This window comes from Eubalaena glacialis, chromosome 7 (assembly GCF_028564815.1).
Source record: "Eubalaena glacialis isolate mEubGla1 chromosome 7, mEubGla1.1.hap2.+ XY, whole genome shotgun sequence".
Classification (NCBI taxonomy): domain Eukaryota; kingdom Metazoa; phylum Chordata; class Mammalia; order Artiodactyla; family Balaenidae; genus Eubalaena; species Eubalaena glacialis.
Genome location: NC_083722.1, coordinates 83522724 through 83541108, shown reverse-complemented (window position 1 = coordinate 83541108; position 18385 = coordinate 83522724). Strand labels below are relative to the sequence as shown.

General features: G+C 37.9%; 1 protein-coding gene and 1 non-coding gene across 18 annotated transcripts in view; both read left to right on the top strand.

The window, feature by feature from the left end:
- Window positions 1–18385, top strand: part of FHIT (fragile histidine triad diadenosine triphosphatase) — a 1499836-nt gene that overhangs the window by 988708 nt on the left and 492743 nt on the right. The window lies entirely within an intron of this gene.
- Window positions 902–1004, top strand: LOC133095873 (U6 spliceosomal RNA). The gene has a single exon (XR_009701728.1). It is a non-coding gene; the product is annotated as a U6 spliceosomal RNA (small nuclear RNA).

Here is an 18385-nt window from a genome sequence, read left to right as displayed (position 1 = left end):
ATTTTCTGGTGCCAGTGAAGTTCTGTGAAACTGGTGGGGAGTGTTTGGGGATTCCACTGAATCATGGATGGTTGCAGCTCATTGCTCCAACCCATCTTTTTAATGTGTGTTGTGTTGTGTGGTTTAGTCCAAGAAGAAAGCTTATTTTGGCTTACTTCCTTCACACGAATGGGAAGAATTTTGATTTGCTACGTATCTCTGAGCTCTTGTACATTTTCTCATCCTCCTAACTGCTAGTTTATTTATTTATTTATCCTTTTTATTTATTTATTTATTTATTTATTTATTTAGCTAGCTAGCTAGCTAGCTGTGCTGGGTCTTAGTTACCACACGCAGGATCTTTCCCTAGTTGCGGTGAGCCGGGGCTATTCTTCGTTGCAGTGCGCGGGCTTCTTATTGCAGTGGCTTCTCTTGTTGCAGAGCATGGGCTCTAGGTGCGTAGGCTTCAGTAGTTGTGGCTCGTGGACTCTAGAGCACAGGCTCAGTAGTTGTGGCGCACGGGCTTAGTTGCTCCGAGGCATGTGGGATCTTCCCAGACCAGGGCTCGAACCTGTGTCCCCTGCACTTGCAGGCGGATTGTTAACCACCGCGCCACCAGGGAAGCCCAATATTATGTTTTACAAACAGAGGATCCAGCCACCCTGGGTCCCTTCAGCAAGGTAGACTCACAGAAATGTTGAAATGACCATTTTTCCTTTAACATGACTGAATTCCTAAGCAGGGCTTTGTCCTCTACCAGTCCTGTTAATGGAAATACAAAGAAGAAGAAGGTTTTAGTTGGTCTTAGCCCAGAATATGCTGTTTGTAGGTAATCTGTCCCCTCCCCCATCCTACCATTGTTTCAAGTTACAGCTCAGTTTTGTCGATCCCCAAATCACTGTCTTAAAAGAGGACAAATGTTGTGCTCACTTAAGCAGCACATATACTAAAATTGGAATGATACAGAGAAGATTAGCATGGCCCCTGCACACGGATGACAAATTCGTGAATCATTCCATATATTTTGGATTGGGAGATTGGGATTGACATATATATACTACTATGTATAAAATAGATAACTAATGAGAAGCTACTGTATAGCACAGGGAACTCTACTCGGTGCTCTCTGGTGACCGACATGGGAAGGAAATCCAAAAAAGGGGGGATATATTTATACATATGGCTGATTCACTTTGCTATACAGCAGAAACTGACACAGCAGTGTAAAGCAACTATACTCCAATAAAAAATAAATAAATTAAAAGCTACTACTGAATTCTGATGTTCAAAAAAAAAAAAGGACACATTTTGCATTAAATGCTTATTAATTATTTCTATAGTATTTAACAGAGCAGACTTTTGGGAGGTAAGCCTGTCTACTACTTCTGCTTATCTCCCTTGGGATATTAAACTCCAACCATCGAGTGCCGTCTGACATACGAACACCAGGCTGCATGCTTTCTTGTGTCTGCTCTTTCTTTCCTCTCTGCCTGGGAGCACCTCTCCAACTCCCTCCCCGCACCCCCAGTCCTCAGGACATTTCTATCTGGACCATGCCTCCTGGTCTTTTAGCCTTCTTTTTTGAACTTTCTCCCACTCCTTAGGCAAAGACAGACATTCTGTCTGATTTCTGCCAATATTCTTTGCATCAGTTATCAGCTCTCTGATTTTCCGTTCCATTGGCAGTTGCTCCTTTAGATTGTAGATCACTTCAGAGGAGGCACGTACCTGTCTCTTTTGTTTTCCTAGGATCTGGTGTAAGTCCTCAGTGAGTGTTTGCGTGAAAGAGTGCACTAAGGTGGGACATTGTAAGAATATCCAGCTTAGTTTGTCAGTATGAAGTTTTAACCACATCCCTGGATAAAGCATCTTACCAGGTACCCAGGGGATAAAAGATGAGTAGGGACCTAGGGCTACCATAGTGGAACAGAGTGTGGTCTGTGAACTATTAAAAAGTCAGTATGTGATCATTCCTGGAAGGGGGACAGAAGCAAAGTGCAGTGAAAGATCCAGTAATGGAGAAATTATACCTAGTTGTGGAAGAGGACAATTTAACAAGCAGTACTCCTGTATTGATTTGAAATCTGAAAATCCTGGTGACAGATATCAAGAGAAGGCCCAGCCTGCCCTCATGGAGAGTATGGTTAGGGAAGCCATACAATTTGCCTTCCAAAAGAGGAAGTTTGCCAGAACATGGGTAAACTGGAACTTCATGGTTACCCTGATTATAATCTAGTAGGAACATAAATACAAGGAGAGACTTCATGAAGGGAACCTTCAGAAGATCCTTGAAAAATCAGTGAAGACACCTACAAGAGTAGATTGTAGGTCTTGAAGGAAAAGGAAGCACACTCTTTATTAAAAAACAAATTTTCTTCAATACTTAGGTTAATTAACCTCTGCATTTACAGAAAAATTGGTCTACTCCTTGTTGTTTGTCATAGTTTTGTGTTAGGATCAGCTCAGGACAGTTGTACCTTGACCAGTGTGTATATACTGACTGTACATAGTATATGTAGTGGATCTTCAGAATAGGAAGCTTGGATTCTCCTTTCAACTTGATTTTGGGCAAGTTAAACAACCTGTATAGACCTCACTTTTCTATAAGACGGGGATAATATGAGAAAAAAATAAATAGCTACTTCCCATGGATTTTTTTTTGTGTGTGTGTAGGAATCAATATGTTAAATTTCTTAGCATGGTGCTTAATAGGAGCTCCGTAAAGGTGAGCTGTTATTGTTAATTTTTTATTTTGTAGAGTTAAAACTTTACATAGGACACGAAGACTTACTTCTACAAGTTGATTTAAAAGCTACCAAGCTTAACATGTTGTTTTGACAGCCATGCAAGCATCAGGAAAAAAGGTGACAAAACACAGGTACAGAACTGTGACCTCACTGGACTTTGAGAGTGACGAGACTCAGGGGCAGGCCTGGTCAGCTGGGGGTGCTCTGACTTCCACTGAGGGCTGCTGAGGGGGAGAGAAACCAGAGGTCTCTCCTAGGTAGTGAGATCCAAAGTTTCAGTCATTTCTCAGAGATTTCCCAGTGGTGCTAAGAAAGCAATTTACACCTGTATCTGGGGTGGAGACTTAGCAGGGGGCTTTGGAAGAAGCCCCTGGCAGCCTGTAATTATGAAAATAAAAGTCTGATAGTATGAAAGACAGTGATTAGATTAGTAACACTTAAAATCATTGAATAGTGAAAAGAGGGCTGAGCTTGTAGACTCTCAACAAGCTTGTTGCTTAGGAGTCATGAAGGGAAGTCAACTGTGTGTGTGCAGCTTTTATATTAGTAAATAAAAACTCTCCTGTTAGTACCTCAGGAAAGAAGTGTTTTTATTATGAAACAAAGCACAGATTGATTATGCACTGCATAGATGCCATATAGTACAGGGTTAAGAGAACAGACTCTGGTGCGTGACACACTTGTATTTGAGCCCTACTTCTGCTGTTTCCTAGCTGTGTGACTGTCTTAGCTTGGGCTGCTATAATAAAATACTATGGACTGGGTGGCTTAAGTGACAGACATTTATTTCTCACAATTCTGGAGGCTGAGCATCCTAAGATCAGGGTACCAGCATGGTCGCCTTCTGGTGAGGCCTCTCTTCCTGGTTTGCAGACAGCCACCTTCTTGCTGTGTCCTCACATGGCAGAGAGTGAGCACTCCTGTCTTCTCTTCTTGTGATGAGAACATGAATCCCATCATGAGGGCACCAGCTCCATGACCTAATCTAACTCTGATTACCTCCTCATAGCCCCACTTCCAAATACCATCGGGGTTAAGGCTTCAACATATGGATTTGGGGGGATGCAGACATTCCATCCATAGCAGTGACCTTGAGCAAACATTTAAGCTCTTCATACCTAGTCATCCCCAGCAAAACAAATAATATGCGTACCTCCTCAAATCGGGTATTTTAATAAAGAGCTTGCACAGGGCCTGCCATAGAGCTAGTGCTTAGTAAACATCAGCTCTCCCCATGGAACTCTGCTGTGTTATGCCCGCCTGAGGGGAGCTTGAACCCCGGGAAGAGTGTCTCCCTTCGTTTGTAATGAACTGTTTCCTCGAGTGTGGGAAGAGATCCTTTTAGATGAAAAAATATATATGAACATGAATGTGTATGTGTTTTAATAGCCAAGGGTTAATTGCAATGTGATTTGGAAATATATATATATATATATATAGTCCCCAGAAAACCCATTATTTTACAAATTTTGTTGATTAGTATCGAGGCTTGAGTAAAAAATGTTGTGTGGAAAAAAAATTGAGTAAATAATTGGTACATGTGGTACTGAGAAATGGCACAAACTGTACAGGAGAGAAGGTGAATGATTGAAGTTTGGGGAACATGCAAGGGACTGTGGAGGAATAAATTTTCTTCTCTAGGGCTTGTGTTTTGCCCACCCTAGTAAGAGGGACCAAAGCTGTTTTCACAGAAAGAAGATACTGTTTCTCATGTTAGATGAAACTTCAACCAGCTGAGTCACATGTAATCTCAGTTTTCACTCCCTTGATTATCCTCTGAGTGTAACTGCTAAACTAGCAGGTTCATTTTTTTCATGCCAGATTTTGTTTTTTGAGCACTTACTGCCTACTGGATTCTGCTCTGGGTGCCGGGAAGATAGTAATAGGCAAGATAGACAAGGCCTCTGTCCTGATGGAGTGTAAATTTCTGTGTGTGTGTGACTGTGTGTGCATGTGTTTGTGTAGAGATAATCAATAAGAAAACTCATAGAAAAGAAAGTAATTTCACATACCAAGTGCAATGAAAAACCTTAACTAGGGCAATGTGATTGGGAATGGGAAAATGGATGCTCTACTCTAGATAGGAGAATCTTTGAAGAGGTGACTTTGAGTTAATATCTGAAGGAAGAGAAGGGACCACCCATTAAAAAAACAAAAAGTCTATGGGAAGGGTATTCCAGGCTGAGCGAGCATCAAATATCAAGAGTTTGGAATGACAGGGATTGGCCATGTTTTAGTAGTAAGAATGGTACTAAAAGAAGTTGCGGAAGTAAGTACGTGGCCAGATCACGAAGGAGCCTTGTAGGCAGTGCGCAGAAGTTTGCATTTTATTCTAAGTATGCATCGAAGCCCGTGGAGCATTTTAAGCTGAGGAGTGATATGATCTTACCTGATACTCTCATAGATGACTGTGGCTGTTGGAAGGAGAGTGGACTGTAGGGGAGCCAGGTGGGGACATGTATGCCTGTTAGGCGACCCAGGCCAGTGATAATGGGAGGCAGTGTTCTGGTTTTCCTTTTATACTGAACCGCTGTTCTCCTGGTGCACTTGTTTTTCTCCCACCCAGAATCTTGGACTATCTACTCTGAAGAGTTGTGTTTGCCCAAAACAAAACAAAAAAGGTTCAGAAAACAGAACAATCTGTTGACCGTAACACGTACTAAGTTAGTGGATGAGAAAGGAAGCTAGGTGGAGCGGTTACTCAAAGATACTTTTACAAGATATTTTGTTTTCCATTTAGCATTTGGGACCAGTTGAATTCACAGTTACATGATTCTCAGGAGCTGTGAGGATACATTAAGAATAATAAAGACATTGGCTAAATTCTTTAGGCATTATGGAGCCATAATATACCACATGTCTTACTGTTAATTCATGTTGCTAGCCCACTCTTTTAATAGCAGCCAGGAGCCATAATGACACATTCTGTGAATATATATTAAACCAGTCCACACAAGTTGCTCTAGTGGTATTGGTTAATTGGATGTTATTTGGGATCCAGAAAGGATGGCATCTACTGTGGTTTTTCTTTTCTCATACTGCTGTGAAGAAAGTGCCAGCTCTAAATGCTTAATCCGTGCTTCCTCTGTCTGTGCTCTGGCCTGGAAAATAAATTTTTGGTGCCCCAGTCCCTGGATTTGAGCAAGTACTATTACCTTGTCCTCCTTTTGGCCAAACCATCAACATAGCATTTGCTACTGAAGTTGTACTTAAATGTGGTGGGAAATAGTTTTTTTATTATTAAAAAAAAAATCTAACGGATCAAAAAATTGTATTTTTTCTTTTCCCCCTGAAAGTTAAAAAAAAATTGCATACCATAATAAACAATTATGTATTGTTTGCATTTGTCTTAAAATTTATTTTATATGTCATTTTAAATGAAAGTGGAAGTATACTATGAATGCTATATTGTCAATTTTTTTAATGATATCTCTTGGACATTATTCATATAATTTGAGGGTGGCATATACAAATGCTTACAGGGGAAGAGCCAGGCAGTGTAAATTAGTGAAGAGTAGTGGGTAGGAAACATGTTCAGGCCAAAGCATATTTTTGCCCAGTTTTGTCAGACCTTCTAGTTTTTTGAAAGAAGCTTGACATTTGCATTTTATGTGAAATCCCCCAATTTTTAACTTATGTTTTAAAATTATGAGGGCCCAATTAGGGCCAGAAACATCCACGTTGTCTCGATACAGATTTACCTTATTTTTAATCTAATCACCTATTGCTAGACATTTAGGTCTAAAATTCATGTTTATACCACCTATCCTGACTTGTAATTCTTTGCCACTTTCTTGTTGAAATAAGCTTTTGTAGCCAAGGGACCTGATGTCCATGAGTCACACCAACGGATTTTCCCTAGGTGCAGGTACTGGGAAACTAAAGTATGAGTAGATAAATTCAGTAACAGTAAGTTCACTGAAATATTTAGAACTTATATAAGGCAGATTGAGGTTTGGTAGGATCTGGAGATTATGCAATTTTTAGAGCCCTCCTTAGCAAAAAGCATACAAAATTAAAACCATACAATTAGATACAGGGTCTTGGAGGGGACCTTAAAGCAAGGGACCCTGAAATCTCTGTTTCATTAGCCTCTGGGTGAGGACAAGCTCAGCTCAATATTCTGTATTAACCTAAATGGGAAAAGAATTTGAAAAAGAATGGATATTTGTATGGGTATAAATGAATCACATTGCTGTATACCTGTAACTAACACGTCACTGTTAATCAACTATATACTCCAATATAAAATAAAAATGAAAAAAAAAAAGAAAAGAAATGGAGTGATTGGGGAAAAAATAACCTCCAAGGAGAAAGCATAGTTTGTTTTTTGGAGATTCACTAAGGGACATGGGGGTATCACACTGACATTTCAACAGAGAAAATGAAAATATTCTGTCACGTGATCTGGAAGCCCTCTATCTGGTTATATATTTTAAGAAGTATTTCCCCTAAAATTCTGACCACTTTCAAGGTTCCTTACTCTATACAGAGTTTACTGTTTTAATCAGGAAGATGTCAGGAGAAATAACTCAGTTCATTTCAGGACTACAAACTGCCTTCTGTTTAACATAAATACATTAACCTTGGATAGAATTTTCTTTCAATTACTGGGGACTCCATACTCTGGTTATTTACGGTATCTGCTACACAAACTCGTGAAATAGATATTGAACGAAAAATAGGACCATTAAGGAAGAAAAGATTTCAACGTATTAGCTTTCTTATAGTCGGAAGACTGAGAAACATTAGTATTTGATGATTGAATGTCTGCCAAAAGGATCATGAATGGGCAGAAACCCATCATTGCCAGAAAATTCTTCAGCAGCCATGAAAACCTAAAAAGAGAAAACCAGATGTAATGGGAAAATTAAATAGTTTGTGCGTGGGCGGGGCGGGGCGGGGGGTGGGGTGCACAGATAAGTGGGTAGATAGACCATAGGTAAAGAAACTAAGCTCCAAGTCATTTCATTCGGCGTTGGTTAAAATTATAGTAAAATCAGAGATTGCTAGCTACAGTGGTGCTTCAGGAGAGTCTTTGAAGCAGCTGTTGGAATGAGTATTTGGAGAAAATAAAGCAATAAAGCCTTGATGGTGTTAGCTCTTACCTTTGTTTATAAGCAGGGCAAGAAAGGAGGTTAGTTTACGTATACACATTCTTATTAGCATAATGTTAAGATTCAAATCCCAATTCTTGTTCTCACTTAACTGTGGGACCTGGGGCAAGGTCCATGTACTAGGGCTGATAATAATAGTATCTAAGGTTGTAGGGAAGGTCTAGTAAGTAAAAATTGTGAAGCTCTTAGAACAGTGCTATATGTGAGAGTGCTGTTTTTGTGGTAATGATTATTGCCATTACTACTGAACACATACTTTGTATCTTGTCATCGAAAAATTGTTTCTTCTGTTAAGAACTTTTCTGTTCTTAAATAGATCAAAATAAATCAAAAGGTTTGTCTTAATTGTGATTTTCAAGCATCTTTGCCTCAAAAGTTTGAGGTCATGTGTTTGTTATTAAAGGTGACATTTGTTAAAATGCTTTTAAAGGAGAAAATTGTTCACTTAAAGCTGTAAACTCTGCTTGTCATGGGAAGTTGAATTTTCTTCTGAACTCTGTTGTAATGAACACATTACTAATGACCCAGCCTAACCAATCCTGTTATAATTTACTTAACACTATATAAGACTAGAACATTTTTTTCCAAGTTAGCAATATTACATGAAAACATTCTTTCTCACGTAAAGTGTATTTAAGTAAAATTTAAAATAACTATTTCTAAAAGATTTAATATTACTTATAATACACTATCTCGTTCTTTCTTAAACCATAAAATAATTTCCTATGCAGTGGTTCTTAAGCATTTTGGTCTCAGGACCCTTTATACTTTTAAAAATTATCAAAGACCCAAAGGGCTTTTGTTTATATGGTTGTATCTATTGATATTTACTGTAATAGAAATTAAAACCAAGAAATGTTTAAGCTATTAATTCATTTAAAATAACAGTAATAAATCCATTATACATTAATATAACTTTAAAAAACCTCTATTTTTGAAAAAAAATATGAGAATGGCATTGTTTTATAGTTTTGCAAATCTCTTTAATGTTTGATTTAATATGTTAACTAACTACAGTTGTAAAATCTGCCACAAAGAAAGATTACATGATCCCATGAGAGGTATAAAAGGATACCTAACATATTTCAATGGACTGAAGAGTAATTTTCTTAGGAAGTGACACATAAATCAAGATCTGAACAGGAGCAGGAGGGAGCCAGGCAAAGAGAACAGAGCATAGGAAGACGTTAAACATGGGAGGATTTTGATGTATTTGGATGATGGAAGACAGGCCACTGTTGGATACGTTGAATGAGAGGACTAGAGGCTCAAGGTGAGGCTGGAGAGAGAAGCTGGGGCCAGGGTCATGCAAGGGTTTTTGGGGTCCGTGTGGACTAATGTGGATTTAACCCTACGAGGAAGAGGAGCCATCAATGGGATTTAGGAAAGGAATAGTGAGGATGACATGACCCAGTTTGCACTTTTAAAAAATATCACTCTAGCTGTTTATAGAGAATAGGTTTCAGTGTTGGGAAGAATGGCTATAGGAAAACAGTTACAAAAACTATTGTAGCAGAATATGCAAGAGACAATACATATTTAGGAAGTTGTATAGGGTGGAACTGGTGATTGATTGGATGGGGCAGTGAACTGAAGGAAGGTGATTTATTTTTCTTCAACTCATCCGTTTTCATCTAACACACATGTTTTTGTTCTTAAATCTAGTGGGGGAAGAAAACAAAACAAAACATCAAATTAGACCATGAAGCAGAAATTCTGTGTTTGAGTTAGGAGTTTGGATTTGTTATCACCACCTGGGTAGCAACTTAGGAAGCATGTCATCATTTATCCTCTCAGAATTATGGCATTTTCTATTCTGTACCATATTACAGGTGTCACAAAACTGTGGTTTAAAAGAAATTGTTCTAAATTCTACGGCTTCGATACAGCAATTACTTGAACTAGTATTTGTTTAGCAGGTGAAGCTTTTGCACTCCTCCCTCTTTAGGCTGATTTTATATTCTCAGAGCTGGGTATTTGGATAAAATGGAATCTGTCCATCACAACAGTAGCCATCCTGAGCGTCCAGATGTTGGGGAGCTCCTGCCAGGAAGGGAAGACAGCTGTTTGGAATGGGAAAGGAGTAGAGGATACTGCAGAATATGTCAAGAGTTTTATCAGGGGAGTGAGATGACAGTTGGTAGCAGAAAAGGGTGAGCAGACACTGGAACATGTCTGGAAAAATCAGTTTTGCTTTTGGCTTAGGTAATAGCCTAAGACATTCAAAAATGCTTTGTGCTATGGAACCCTGCATGTGTCTGGATTATCTATCCAACCAGCCTTGTTGAAGTACAAGCTGTAGGATTAATAGGTTGCAAACGTGCTCTGATCAGTGTATTTCAGCCTAGTTCTAGATAGACAGGCAGTACATTGAGTAGTTTTATAAACGGTTTGTGAAAGTTTTTGCTTATGACTGTGCTACATTTGGGACATTGCAATGCTGTATCTTACACCCAGTGAGAAAGTAGAACCTGACCTAACGCTATTAAAAAGAACTTTAGACATGTGGAAAAATGCAATAGGTCTTCAGGGTTTTAGCTTTTCATTGAACTGGCATTTTAGTTTTAACTCTTAGGTGTATTAGTATTTGATATTAATCTCTGAATAATAAGATTAACGAACAAACAGATTTGACTCTTACAAAGAATTGCATGTAGCTGTCCTGGAGAGGTTCTTTAGGACTATCTGCTCAGGTTACCCCCAAACCTTCTTAAAATTGTCCACAGTTTATATACAAATTCTCTTGTTTTTTAAATGAATTAAAAGCCAATATAGCAGGTGATTTCTTGGGCAATGGGCCAATATTTCTTCCCTTCTTGGTCAAAGCTTTCAGCTGGCATTCTGAAATATAGTCTTGGCTCTGATGTCTCTTCAATTACTGTAGACCACACATGTGTTCATTTTATTATGATTCATGTACCAATGTATGTATTTATTTACCATGGTGATTAAGCCTTTAAAAAGTCATTTAGCTTTAGAAAATAGATTCAAAAGTACTCCAAAAATTTTTCTTTTCAATTGTAAAGTCTTTAAATGTTCTCTTAAAGATTATTGGAAGTTTGCATTACCAAGTCCAAGCATTGTGCATATGATGTGTATGCAGATGGAAGAGAAGTATGGTGGAATGATCTTTAAATATTATTTACTCCTGATTCTAAATGTTGTAAACCAAGGTGATTGCTAGAACTATTCACTTTAATTAAATGGCCTTTTGTAAGCATTAAGTAGATAGATTCATCAATACTTCATTAGATGGGTAGGTAGATACTTCTTGCTTCTTATGTCCATACTTGACACTGATGTTGTCTTTAGGGGCTTTGAGGGTTCAGGCAGAATTCTAAAATTCTGATAAGAATTTTATATAATTCACATATTTATATGTAGTTTAAGGACTCAAGAATAGAATACTATGCTTTAAAAAAAAAAAAAAATCTTTGCAAAATCAAGTTAGGAAAGGCAGCCTGGTGAAATAAAGAGTGCTGGAGTGAGATTTGAATGTTCCCAAATTGAGTCCAGGTCTGTAATTTAGGAGCTGTTTCCTTTTTGGTAAAATGAAGTGATTAGACTAAAACTGCAGTTTTTTGGTTGGTTGTATAGTTTTTCTCTCTCTCTCTCTTTTTTTTTTGTGATTTGGCAGTAAAATCCTTTTTCAAACAAAAGTTAATGTGAACCTGTCAAATAAGACAGAGTTAGAGATATAATCTTTGACCTTCTGTCTGTAGTGAGGATAGGGCCTGGAAGCTTCTCTGCTTAGTCTCTTCCTCGTTTCCCTACCCATGAGCACCCTCAGAACTTCTCACTCCAGGAGATGATGCTGCACAACCCCCGTGTTGCACACACCACAGTGACAAGATCCCTGGATTATGTGAACAATCCAATTTTTCATCTCTAAAAATCTTTGATTGTATTTTAAATGCTTTCAATCCATAACTTAATGATAGGGAATGTGGATAGACCTGCTTTCTAATGATGGTGTTTTCAAATTGATGTCTTTGTCTCCCTGATGCTCCTGGTACTCTGAGCAGTTTTCATCTGCTAGTTAGGTGATCGCAGTCAATTAACGGAATCTTGAAGGAATAGGTTTGCAGTCAGTAGGAATTATTCCTTGAGGATGCCTACAGTGAAAATTCTGGGATATGTCTGCTTCCTCGCAAGGCATGTATTAGAGAAGTGTTGTAGGAAAATGTAGAAAAGGCCAAAAAAGTTTGAGATAACCCTGTCCCCAGAGGGCTAATAATCTTATTGAAAGGATAGTGAGAGACAGCTTTTGTTGGGATCTATTGGAAAACTGCGCCTTCCCCATCCTATGGGCTTCCGATGGAATTGGCAAGCACAGTGTCCTGTTTGCACAGGGTGGGCACTTGACTTGGGCCTTGCTACCACAGGCATATACCCTTAATGATTGATCTGGGGAGCTGTTGCATTTTCTAAGCAGGGCCAATCAGAACATTCCATGAGATTTGATAAATGAAGAAAGAAGGCTTGTAGAAATCTGTGGATTTGGGGTTTCAGAGTCCACTTGCAGAAGAGGAGTATGAGGTCAAAAACCCAAGATAATCAGAGACAAACAGAATTTGGAGATAGAAAGGAGAGATGGGGGAGAGCGAATAAGAAAGGGTATTTCCCTTGATCCAGATTTGCCTGATGTTCTGTTTATCTTTAGAATGCCTAGTTATATAAGCCAATGAAGTCTCTTCCTAGCTGAAGAGAGTTTGATTCTCATTCTTGCCATCTGCAACCAAGGAGTCTTGAATAATAAACACAAGAAACCTCTGAAGAACATTAAGCTGGTACATCATAAAGTGCTACGTACTTTCAGAGAGAGGAAGATTCTTCTCTTTTGTTTTGCTTTCAGGTTGGTGGAAGCGTTGCCCGACAGCCACTATTTCCTTGTCTCTTGGAAAACCATTAGTGCTGAGGATTGCTCCACCACTTTCTTTTTCCTTAAGTCTATTCTAACTTTGCACATCTTCCATTTCAGTCTGGCTTTTGTCGTATGATCCTTTTTAGCTCCCTGCCCAGTATTATTTCCTTTCATATATGTTGCAGACCATGTTTATTTTTCCAAACTAAATAATTACAATTACTTTGCACATAGTTTTTTTTTTCTCCTCTTCTTACTAGTTCTTTAGATTTTTCTTTTACTTTTTAAAAGATTTTCTCCTTACTAGTTCTTTAGATTTTTTTTTTACTTTTTTTTTTAAAATTAATTAATTTGTTTATTTATTTTTGGCTGTGTTGGGTCTTCGTTTCTGTGCGAGGGCTTTCTCTAGTTGTGGCGAGTGGGGGCCACTCTTCATCGCGGTGCGCGGGCCTCTCACTGTCGTGGTCTCTCTTGTTGCGGAGCACAGGCTCCAGACGTGCAGTCTCAGTAGTTGTGGCCCACGGGCCCAGTTGCTCCGCGGCATGTGGGATCTTCCCAGACCAGGGCTCGAACCTGTGTCCCCTGCATTGGCAGGCAGACTCTCAACCACTGCGCCACCAGGGAAGCCCTTTTTTTTTTACTTTTTAAAAGACACTTTGGCTTCAGAAATATTTCTGCTTATACATCCATTATGGTAAAGAGAGAGGTTTTTTGGAGAAAATGTCCTAAACTGTCCTAGAAATAGATATCAGTCTTGTCTCAAGAGGTGTCTTCTATCTGAATCTCTATTATCCTTGAGGTCTTGAGAGTCTGTCTTCTAATAATTAGAGGTCTGCTATAATATACACAGGCTAAACCTTTTAAATCTAAAACAAGGTCCAAACGTTGTTTTCACATTAGTTTCCCATTGGCCCATCCTACCAATGGTTATTACATGGCTTCTGGGCTGTGTGTCCTGATGTTGGGAGTGCTTCATGTTCCCCTTTTTTGAAGATAAGAGTGTGGCTGGAGACAGGGCTTGTTTCAGATTCAACTCATACCTTAAATTGGTTTCCACTAGTAGCTCTGAAATCCACATTGATGAATTCAAGCTAGAAAGACAGCATACATTTGAGGAGAAGAGTTTTCTGCCTGTTGACCAAAAGGAGCCAGCAGCTTAGGACAAATTGGTGGGAAGAAGGTGAGGTCTGATGCTGGGCAAGGGCAGACTCTGACCCTCAACCTGGGAGAACTGAGCCAGAGAGCTATTTCCTCAAGTCAAAAATGTAATGAATGCATGAGAGTGTGTGATCTAAATAAGTGTATGCATGTGTCTATATACATAAAAAATATACTTTTATGTTTGTGCACACATGTTGGCCTTATCACGTGAAAAATAAACAACAGCTCAAGGATGGATGTCATGACAATTACGTGAGAGACAAAAGTCTGTGGAGGAAGCTAAGACAACTTGTAGAATAGTCTTTAGGAACGTGGGTTTCTCTAATCAGAACACCTTTTCAACTACACCAAAAACAAACAAACGAAACAAAACAAAAACCCCTCAGTTCTTAATGATAATGTTATAATTGCTTTGACTTATCCACAGTACATGCACAAGTCTCAGAATAACAATGCCAGTTTTACCATGAATAATGTAATTACTATGAACACTTTAAGGCATTTTCTCCAAATTACCTTGTTATTAAATAGTCACTTGGAATAGCCCCTCTGTGAATGCTTACGACACCAACTAGATAAGAAATCAGGTTTATTTGTCTTATTTCACTTCTGATTTATAGAGATTGCTTTTTTATATTTAGTTTTATTTTGTAATTATGTAGAAAATTTACTACATGATTCCAAAAATTGAATCTCTAAAACAAAGTATAGTCAAAGAAGTCTAATTTCTTTTTCTTCCCTATATCCTGTCTCTTCCTCCCACAGATTTTTATTAGTTTCTTATTCTACTTTTAAGACATAAGCAAATACATAGATATAGATAGGGTTGTACATATGTGTGTGTATGTGTACATATACACATATGTATGTACACACATACATACATACACACACATTTGGGCCACATTGTTTCTTTGGTAAGTTTAGGATACACTGTATGATTTTCTCTGACGTTTTTTCCTTAGCAAAATACCCTGGAGAGCCCTCCATTGCACTTTCTAGAGATATTTCTTTTTTACAATTTCATAGTACTCCATTGTGTGGTTTTATCACACTTTATTCAACCCATCCCCTATTTATAGAAATTTTGATTGTTTCCTGTCTTTGTTATTATAAGTAATACTGCAGTGAATAGCTTTGTGCATATATCTTTTGTTTTTCTTTGCCAGTATGTCTTTTGGATAGATCCCCAGAAGTGGAATTTCTGTCAGAGGATAAACGCCTATGGAATTTTGCTCAGTATTGACAAATTTCCTTCCATAGGGTTTGTAAGTGCCACATGGCATTCACACCAGAACTATATGAGAGTTTCTATTTCCACAAGTTGGGCCAACATACTATGTTGTCAAACTGAAAGATTTGCATATCTGATAAGTAAGAAGTGTCATCTCAGTATACTCTTAATTTGCATTTCTCTTCTTAAAAGCAAAGTAGAATTTTTTTTTCATATGGTTAAGATCCATTTGCATATATTTACCTGTGACTGATCATTTCATATTTCTAACTCATTTTTCACTCTGATTGTTGACCTCTTTTTCTAATTTTTGAAGCCTTGTATATATTGGGAACTTTTGTCTCTGGTGTAAGTTACAAATATCTTTTTCCATTCTTCTTTTGAACCTTTTCCATACAGTGTTTAATATAATCACAAGTTTCTGTCTTTTCCCTCATTGCCTCTGCGTTTTAAATCATAGTTAGGATTCCTATAGTTTAACTAATTCATGATTAGGAATCCTAGGATTCTTCATTCGTAGGTTATTGAGAAATTTATCAATGTTTTATTCTAGTGCTTAGTTTCACCTTTAATAGTTAAATATTTGATCCAGTTGGAATCTATCCTGGTTTATAGTCTAACGAATGGATCTGGTTTTATCTTTCTTCATGTGACTATGTACTTATCCCAAAGTGCCATTAAAAACTCCATCTTCCCTTCAATAATTTGAGGATGCAGTATTTATTATATACTAAATATTCAGTTGGATTTATCATCAGTAGTAGGAAACATATCCTACTACTGGCTTAGTGGAAGCCTTAGGCTCTGTCGGGGGGTGGTGGTGAGGTAGTGGATTACCTGGACTAAATCTGAGGTAGTTATGTAAGAGAGACGGAGTGAGGGAAAGATGGGGATGGATGTCGAGTAACCAGCAATGCATTAGTTTTCCTTTCTGGACCATAAGCTTCTCAAGGTCACAGGGTTGTAATGTGTCCTTATGTCCCTTGCCATTAGTACAGTGCCTAGACACATTACAGGTGTGTAAATGCTTACAAAAGAGTACTCAGCTGGCATAGTACTACTTACTGTGGTTTTATAATAAATCAATTTTTTTTTTTTACAAACTAACTATAGTGTGGCTAAAATAAGATATTTTAAAATATATTAGTCACTAGGTTCATAAGGCCTGAATAAGTTGGATAAATGTTTTAGCATTTGTTTTTGAGTCCTCTTTTGAATTTTGAATGTTCTCTATAGAGTACTTTTATTCTGAGAATTCAATAAATTTTATAAACATTCTTTGTCTCTGAGTTGAAGTAGATGAAAAGCAGTAGGTTGCAAATTTTCTTAAAGGCAGAATCAGTGTGTTTTTGGTCACCCTGCTCTGTACCTGAAATAATGCAGATGTTCTCTTAATACTTATCAAATGAATGAATGAATGCTATCTCCATTTTACAGCCAGTCATGGAAACTTAGAGCTCAGTGGCTCTCTCATGTCATTCAGCTAAAAGAAAGGTCTAAAACTTTTGCCCACACAGAAATCCATTGCCTTCCTTAGCGATTATATTCTTTTATGTTCTCAGAACCATATTTTCATAGTCCACAAACATGAAATCATACTGTTGAAAAACTAAGCTTTTGTGGAAAATAATAACCAATGCTTTGAAAAGATAGATGACTATTTCTTAACAGAGATTGAAAATACATACATTGTATGCCAAAGAATGAGTATATTCTTGGCCTATGATAACCCAGAAAACTAGATAAACTTAATTTTAAATATACTCACCAATATTGGTCTTAATGTCCCTTCCCATAATGTAGGCATTTAGGATTTTTAGCTTCTCAACCGTCCTAGTAAGCTTTGACTTTTATAAGATGCTTAAATGTCAACATCTAATTTCCGAAGATGAGTTTACAGTTTGGAGTAGGTGATTTTAGACTACACTTTGCTCACCTCAGACCTGGCACAGGATAAAGAAAATTTGTCAAGTTCTGAAAACCTGTATCTCTTAATAAGCTTCTCCAGGAAAAATGTGATTAAAATGTTTCTAAGGTTAAGGTTTCGCCTGTGGCACTTTGAATTTCCTCAGCTTAACACATCATCAGTATGACATGTCACGCTTGGCTTGGTCAGCAATTCGTGTACACAGATTAAGCGTAAATGCATTTAAAATGACAGATTTAAATGTATCCCAATACTAGAGGAACTGCTGGTAAAATGGCACAGGCCAAGCACTTCTAGTAAAAACATTATTGTCAAGTACTTACCGGATCTGGTTGGTTACCTCATTTGGACATCTATGCTCTTGCATCACCCAGTTTGCTAGGTCCTAGGCTTCCCTAGGTGTGAATTTACTCCGGTAAGATATCACGTTCCAAATTGTGCACAGTAAATTTGAAATTTATCTGCAAAGGGAGTGCAGCCTTTATTCTAGGAAAACATTACCCATTCCATAGCCTTGCCAACCAATATCTTGAGTTTTCATGTTTTGTGTGCCTAACGTTTTCCAGAAAAAAAGACTTTTTTAAGGGGCAGTGAGTGGAACTTACATACAGATATATTCCATAGCTTTTTGACATTTTCTAAAGTGTTGTATTGATTTTTCCCCTTTTCTTCTGTTTGTTTTTTTTCCCCTAGGTACTTATTGGTATACACACACACTCACACTCCCTACTTACTTAACATATTTGAGATAGCACTTTGCTGGTTAAGGAAGTAAATTTGGCTTTCCTAGGTGTGTTTTGAGATTTTTTTTTTGAAATGCTTTTGCCAGATCCCTAAAGATCACTTTCATCCCACTTCTGATGTGGCTCTGTGTGTGTGTGTCTGTGTGTCTGTGTGTTGGCTCACAAAGATATTCTTTTGAGGTGGGTCTAATGGGAATCTTTTCTTTTTATTGAGGTAAGAGTTTCAATGAAACTATGACAATATATGTGAAACTAAACTGGAACAGTGATTGCAACAGAAGTGAACTGTTAAAGGTACAGTTGACTCCAAATTAAATTAACAAAAGTATATGGTGTGGGGATTTTTAAAGGGCAGCTTCTTTTTATCATCTTTCTCTCTCTCTCTCTCTCTCTCTCTCTCTCTCTCTCTCTGTCTGCCTGCCTGTCTGTCTCTCTCTCTCTCTCTCTCTCTGTCTGTCTGTCTCTCTCTCTCTCTCTCTCTCTCTCTCTCACACACACACACACACACACACACACATTTAATGAAGCACCCTATTGAAACTTAGACTGTCCCACTTAGAAATGCCTACTGAGTCTGCATTTTCCTTAAACAGGATAATTTAATGGCAGAACT